An 8348-nucleotide genomic window follows, 5' to 3' on the forward strand; every position below is an offset into this window, starting at 1 on the left:
TTTTGGAATCGCCCTGTATATACATCACACACACACACATATATATACACACATATAATCAACTCGAGAATAGAGAATTGTCAGAGACCTAATCTAATGTATTTTTGCATTTTAATTAGAGATGTTTCATAATTCCTTGTTAGTCTCTAAGAATTTCTGGACTATCAGATGTGGGGTGGTTAGATTTTTTTTTTAGCGTATACGGATGTGGCAATGAAAAATTTAACTGCATCTTAAATTAATTCAAATACAAATTTTTGATTTTTAGATCCTTGCCATAACAAATGAGACTCAACCAAGTGATGGGTCGGTTGGAGAAAACTTTGAATTTAGCTTTTGAGCAGTTGATTTAATTAGACTGTAAAGTGTATTTCCTAAAATAACCTCATAATCATTTCTTAAATCAATATTGTTTTGTTCATCAAATATAGTTTTCAATTTCTTTCACACTTTTTGAAAAGCTTTCATGGTAGATATGATGAAAGGAAAGGGAATCTCTAAATTTGAATAGATAACGCAGAGCTGTGTTTGTCATTTAAAACAGGACTGCAGATAAATCTACGGATTTACCTTCTCTATGAAATAGTTCAATGACAAATTTAGCATGATCACATCTATAATGGTTTTGCAATTTGTCGTCTTACAGGATTTCAAAGACACAGGGATGAAAAACTTACAAAAACTGGAAGAAAGGAATATAAATGGTGTCATTGTCTGTAGCAACAAATCCGTGCCTAAATGTGGTCGGGAAATGTATTGAATCTTTATTTGAAACAGTTCTATCCTTTGTTCTAAAATGAACAAATATAAAACAACCTGAAGCCCTCCCTACTCATAACATAGAGAAATGTCATTTTGATGTACCCAAAATAGGAAAATGATATCTTTAGTGAAGCCCTTGCTTCTTCGCAATACACATCTCATTACCATTTTTTACTACTTTCACTGAATTTAGTTGATTAGCTGCAGGGTCGCACCGTAATTAGGTAGTATAAAACTTCATAGTTAAGATTTATTTGGTTCTTTAATAGTTTAATGCCTGAACACCTGTGTTCATTTTAATAATTATAAGAGCTTAACACAGAGACTCCTAAACCTTAGCAATTTTTTGTGCACTGCTTTGTTTTTCCTATAGTCATCCTCATTCACCTCTTTACCTTCTTTCTTTATCCAACATAATCCTAAGAACAGAATTGAGCTCCTCCACAATAATGGTATTTACCTGAGAATAAGTCCGTCAAACCCTTACCACCGGCCAGTCAAGAGTGAACACCAAGGGAAACTGTGATTGACTTCTATTGATGGGCACACAGGGTAAATCTCACTCAAATGTGTAACTACTGTAAGTATTATTTTCCCACAAAGCCAATTCATTCAATGTTGTGCTAATAAAAACTCCAGCAAAGTTTTGGTATTGAAATAAACATTATTAAGTTCTGATCACACTGCCATTATCGATTTAATAGGCATCAGATACAATTTAAAAGGTATACCAACAAATCTGACAGATCTCTTAAACTGGTTTCTGGTGTTTCTGACCGCAAGAATAGCTCTGCAGACTTTGCTATTCATACCGTCAAATGGAACGCAGTGACAGAGTGCACGGAGTCGGTGTTTCTTTTATACTTTTCGGACTCCGGTTGTAATAGACTGAAACAAGTGTTGATTAAATTGATCTGTTACCACACGAGCCTACGTTTCCATCCCGCGTTATATTCAAAATTTTACCTAATTATTTTCCATTTGCACCCTGTGTGTTGAGGTTTACAACCAAAACAAAATGAGCAAGTGAAAACATGACATGAATAGGAGTAATAAATTTGTGTTATACATAGTGGAGAGATGGCCCAATAACTAAGATCAAACTGGGCCAATTTCTCATCATCTTGTTTGCCAATAATGCAGTTCCTCTGGAGAGAGGAGTCCTGAATAAGTTCTTGCTATCTAATAGCAAGGCTGGATTCACACGAGCATGTTACGTCCGTAATGGACGGAACGTATTTCGGCCGCAAGTCCCGGACCGAACACAGTGCAGGGAGCCGGGCTCCTAGCATCATAGTTATGTACAACGCTAGGAGTCCCTGCCTCTCCGTGGAACTTCTGTCCCGTACTGAAAACATGTACGGGACAGTTGTCCAGCAGCGAGACAGGGACTCCTAGCATCGTACATAACTATGATGCTAGGATGCCGAAATAAGTTCCGTCCATTACGGACGTAACATGCTCGTGTGAATCCAGCCTAAAGGTGCTGTGACCAACAAGGACTGTGCCTTCTCTCTAAGAGCCCCATAACAGCTGCATGTTCTGCCTGTATGGTACCTACACCCTTATATTAAGCCATAGAGACTACATTATATCTTCAGTTTTGGTAAGGAGTTCCCTTAGTATTTTTTTTATTAATTAAATAAGTTACAGGCTAGATGGTTCGGTAGCAAGAATAATATTTGTACAGTTGTTGTACAGTTTGCAATCTTAGAATGTATAAATACAACATTCCATATGTAATAGATACTTTTATTAATGAATTTTAAGTATATACTGATATAGAAAGTCATTATCATAGTAAATAATTCACATGGATGGAAGCAATAGGAAATGATTTGCATTGCAGACTTTAGCAGTACACCTTGCCTTCAAGGTATGCAAATTCTAGAAATTAAATTGCAGTCAGACAATTAGGATTCCATTGGCTTATTTCTGGTATGTTGCTCAACAATGGCAGTAGCTTTGTATATATAGCACCTCTGTAATAAGCTACAGTATCCATCCATCGTGACCTTGCTTTATCACTCAGACGTCTAGAGCATCAACAGACAATCATGTCAGCTAAGGGACAATGCAAAGACCGTAAGTTCCTTCTAGATTTATTGTTACAGAAAACTGTATATAAAATATACGTATATGATGGTATTGTAGTTTCCTTGTAAATTTTCAATTTAACTGGTTGGCTTGTGTAAATTATTTAGTAAGTTTAATTGTAGTATTATTAAAAACCACAAATCCAACACCATATATCAAGGAGTTGTGGAAAAATATATGCTGTGCTACAAAGTATGGACAGCCTTTACATAGGTTTCGTTTTCTCATGTGTGGGCACAGACAGCTGGGGGGCTCCTGTTAAAGAAAGTATTTGGGCCCCTTGGATTCCAACTGTTAATTTAATGACTGTGGGATTCTAGTTATGGACAACCATTGCAGTTCTACAAATATTCTCTCTACGTTCTACCAATCCACCAGCTATTATGATACCAGGCTTGAGACTCAATACAGTAGTAATAGTAGTACTCCTGGCAGTACAAAATGCCACCATTTTTGTTGTTTAAAATAGCAGTGAGCCCCTTTGCCCGCAGGGCACTGATGGAGCTGCGTAGGTGGCACAAATGGTGTCTGCCACTGGTTACGCCTCATATGCTTTGCTTGAATATACATTGGTTGACTTGATGGTATTAATAAACTAATGCACAATAGCTCAGTTATTATCACCAGATAAATGCCAACCTTGCACAAATGAGCTGACAATAAAATCAGTACTTCAACCTATACAAATAATTTTTTTTCACCATGTGATAAATACAATCCTTTATATGTTCATGAACTTCTCTGATATAACCACACCTTGTTCTTTTTCAGCATGTGCTCCAGTGCCTGTTTGCCAGGACCAAGCACCCAAATGCTGCCCAGATCCATGTGCACCAGTCATTTGCCAAGGTATGGAAATTAATCAATCTTATTTGCATCTAATTTTCTCTGTCAAATAATAAACTAGTACACTTAAGAATTGAGTGGACTCCAAATGAGCAATGCAATGGAATAAGCAGACAAAGCTTTCGTAGAAGTTATACAAGGCTGTAATAGGGCACTTCTATCGGGCGCTGCTGTACCTCCGTATGCTTATTTCATATGACATCAATATTTTGGGCATGCTGCATTAAATGCTGACGATATAAAATGAATAATGATGAAGATATTATCCCCTAGAAGTATTCCTTTTAGGAGAAAATAACCCAGTAATATGACATACCATATGCAGCATACAAAGTGCCTACATAGTGAACAATAAAAATGTTGTTGGTGACAACTGATTGTACAGATGTAGCCATCCTTATCTTGACTTTTAAAGCATTAAATACAGTGTCAAGAAATGTGACTATTTCAATGGCTTTTGTGATATCACGCTGCAGCAATTGATCATAGTCAAGATAAAGATGGCTACATCTGTACATACATAAAAATTATAGTTCTCGTTTGGGTGGTATGGTTGAATTGTAACATGTAGTTGTCCTTGGAATTGTCCCTATTGTGCTGTATTATCCAATATGTGAACAAAATCATTTACAGTTCATGTGACACTTGTAAGGGTGGTAGACAATTTTGGTAGTCGGTTAATTCTAATTGGTGGTGTACAAAAACTGGTCAGCGTCAATGTAGATTTAGAGTACATTCACACATGTCAGTAATGGTGCGACAGAAAGCAGCATAAAAAAAGCATAAAAGACCACAAGTATTAAAGTGCAGTTTCAGTTGTGGTTTTGAATTAAAACAGTTCTCATTTATTGTTTTACTATTTAATACTACATGACTTGTTTTGGGGTGCGGCAATGTGAATGTGCCCATAGAATATGTTACCCTTTTAACTCAAAGCAAGCAGATAGCAATCATTTGGTGGATAACGACTGGGTAGCAAATCCTTGAAACTACTGGTCTTACCCATGAGGGTTTACAGCACAAATTCAGCCAGGGCATAGCTATAATGGGTGCAATGTGAGCACTCACTTTCGTGACTTGTGCCCGAGGTTGCTCAAAGTCCCCTCCTCCACATAAGAAGACACCAGTATTATAAATGACACATGCTTTTCATTAAAATGTTTGCATTAAGACTCAGAAGTTTCCATTTTTTCTTTTTTAATATGTATTAATAATAATTTTTCTAATCTAAGAATAAATATTAAATTTTTTTGGAATTATCGGGCCAGATATAGTCCATGTAACTAGAACGCTCTGCTATATTGTTAATTTAGTGACTGAATCTAAAAAAAAATACCAACATTGCTTGATATTAAAAATCTTAAGTTTCAATTTGTTTTATTTTAACTTTTTTTCTTTTTTAAATAGATCCATGTGCCCCACCTGATCCCTGCCAGCAGCAAGGTCATTCTGGCAAAGGAGCACAGAATTCAGGACATGGATACGGAGGTGGCAAGAAGTGAAAAAATCATTCTGCACTCTTTAAACCTCAGAATTGAATGATGGAATTAACTATGCAATGTAATCTGTTATGCTATCCATATTAATGTGAAATGCTTAACATATCCTAAAAAATTAAATGCATTCTCCTGATTAAGTTATTTAAGTGTATGTGTGAGTTGAAATAATAGCCGGACACAGCGGAGCAATTTTTTTGCAAGTTTGATGACTACAACTTATGGTCATTTTGATATAGTTTTGTGTTGTTGTGAAAGGGGCTGGTCAGGCCATTTTTAAGGTCCCAAAAGACCTCTAGTGGACATTTATCTGTACATTTTTTTTTGTACGTAGCCGTTTTCCCCAGTAACTGGGGCTTATATATACCCAGTTACAGGGAGAAATAAAAGTTTCCTGCTAACATTACAAAGCAGATGTGGATCTGCCATAAACCAGCAATCACATTTTAACTAGGACTATTGCGGCAACCAACATTTGCGCTATGTTGCTAACTGAATTATGTACTTGGTGCTGCCTTAGGGCAGAGATGGTAATAAATTGTTTATACCATCCTGGTACTACAGACCCATCAGTGCCATTTATAAGTAGTGCTGAAGAGTAACATGCCTACCAGTTTAATGTATTTTATCATTTGGATGTACACAAGTGGCTAAACTATGAAGGAACTTAGAAGGGTTAGATGTTTTAGTAACATCAATACTTATGTATAGAATAGTTTGAATTTTGATCCGGTCTAGTCGCTACTTGCAAATAGGAAGGAAAGTTTTCAGGTTTAGGGAGAATTGTCTGACTGTTTATTTTGACCTTCCTCTCGATCGATTGGGGGAACCAAAGTTATAAAATGTCCCCCACCAGTTGACTTTACCCAACCAGGGTTGAACTTGATGGACTTCTTCCCTTTTTCAACCATACTATGTAACTGCATGTGGTATAATGCCCCATTTACATTACGTTTTTTCCCTACGTTAACAGAGGACGCCACTAGCCCAACACAGACCAAAAGTGTGACCTATTGGCCACTGTCATTTGGAGCTGATATATAAATTGTAGATATTTTATACTCAGTGGACATGTCCCTAGGGATAGACATTAAGGTGTATACAACAGTATTCCCACACATCCAGCTGTACATATCTTTAAAGAGTATTTTAAGTGAACACGACAATATTGCCTCTAACTTGTGCAAATTTGTCCAAATTTCTCCTTTTACTTTCGGCTGTGAAAAAACCCTAAGTACATTTTGTCTTTGGCTGCAAATTTGAACTATCACATGGAAATGAAAAGTAAGGGGAAATTTTAATATACTTCAAATGACTCCTGACTTGAACTTCACCAAGCTGAGAGTCCTCCAAAACAAGACGTTATGTTTACTTCTGTAGAGGTTTATCTATTATCTCCTCAGCAAAAAGGAGACACTGTACTTTGAAAGGGATAAGATTCACTGGTAACCCCAATTTTCTCCCATGTCAGGCAGGGGCAGCTAAAGCAGTTTTCCAATGTATGTTGCTAAACAGCAATATTAATCCCAACCTTCTTCTCTCCTGGGTTTTGGGTGGAGTAAGTCTTTATAAACACCTTTATGTAACTATTCTGCATGCCCACCTTATCAACAGCTGTATACAGTATGCGCCTTGTGTGATGAGAAAGCAGTGCATGTTTATCTTATGTCCCAAGTCCATGTGCACTTAAAGCAGTTATTTCTTTGACAACTGTAGATTTGCAAATAATTCTCTATCATCGAGTGACCACATAAGTCAAAACTGCTATAAGCGTATTGTGTCTAGTGCAGGGTCTGGGGGGAGCGGTACATGATTTCTCCAGGTTTTTGCTGTAGTGTTCCTTTAACTTGCAATACATCACATTTCCTTATTTTAGGGTAAGATCAAATAAGCGTCACTGACCAAACCGGGATGTGTCCAAAAAACGCGTCAGCACAATGTTGGCACGGCTGTCAATAAGCCTGTTAATGGCCGCGATGTGTTGAGGGTAATGCGGCCCTTTACCTTCAAAATTGTGCAGCCATTAATAAATACACCCTTTATAGCCAGACGATTTTGCAGTAAAGGGCCGCTTCACTGGCAACAATGCGCAGCCATTAACAGGCTATTTGACAGCTGTGCCGAACATGGTTGTTGGCCGAGTTAGTGCCGCTCCGAGTGGCCTCACGCTAAGCGCCAATAATACTAATTAGAAATACCATGATGTTTAAATGATCGCATCTACCACTTTAAGATACACACATATAAAGCAAAGAAATAGGAACTTCTTCCCTGAATAATGTGTCCTCCTGTATAGAGTAGTTACTCTGGAATTTTGCGCCATGTGTAGAGTGACTTGATCATCTTTTTTGCTACATATGTTAAACTTTTTAGTTTCTTCTATTTTGCATTAATGGGTAAATTAACTCCTATAATGGCTCAGATTGAACACGGAGCCTCACTTTAATTTAACTTTCAAAAACATAATATACATTTTTATTGTGGTAAATATTCCATTTATTCATGTAGCATTTTGATAAAAAGCCGCAGGGATTTGGGTTTTGCACGTCAACTCCCATAGCTCTGCATATTATTAAAATTCTCCTGTGGGAAAGGGAGTCATTTGAATAATACAATTATAATAAGATAATTAAAATAATTAAGATAATTAAGATGAAATTAAAGGGACTTTCATGTAAATAACTCATGTAAATAAGGTTTAATCACTGTCATGAAAAGTTATGCAGTCTTCTAATATACTTTGTGATCTTGAAAATGGAATTAAAACACAGTTTGCTTTCAGTGAACGAAAACAATTTTACATTCACCAGATCCTTACACTCACTCATATCTGCGCAGAGTTTTCATCCATTGTTAGCAAGCAAAGCTCTTCAATATGGTAAGGAATTAGAAGGCAAAGTGTATTAGAAAGGTACATAACTGAAAATGTCTTAAAAACAATTATTACGATTTATTTACTTAAAACTGGAAAACATATTAAGGCCACGTTCAGACGTGGCAGAATTTCTGTTGAATTCCGCTGTGGACAGTCCGCAGTGGAATTCTGCAGCAGCCGTTTTTTACATTTATTTCTATATATTTTTAGGAAAGTTAGTTCAGACGTTGTGGAAAACAACTGTGCGGAAAATAGGCTGCGGTGCAGAATTT

At 36.8% G+C, this 8348-nt stretch overlaps 1 long non-coding RNA gene across 1 annotated transcript; it reads left to right on the forward strand.

The window, feature by feature from the left end:
• The first annotated feature begins 2733 nt into the window (after nt 1-2733).
• Nucleotides 2734-5345, forward strand: LOC142663925 (uncharacterized). Its single transcript, XR_012851164.1, has 3 exons — nt 2734-2847; nt 3631-3708; nt 5113-5345. It is a non-coding gene; the product is annotated as an uncharacterized LOC142663925 (long non-coding RNA).
• Nucleotides 5346-8348: the final 3003 nt, after the last annotated feature.

Source organism: Rhinoderma darwinii, chromosome 11, assembly GCF_050947455.1.
Source record: "Rhinoderma darwinii isolate aRhiDar2 chromosome 11, aRhiDar2.hap1, whole genome shotgun sequence".
Classification (NCBI taxonomy): Eukaryota; Metazoa; Chordata; class Amphibia; order Anura; family Rhinodermatidae; genus Rhinoderma; species Rhinoderma darwinii.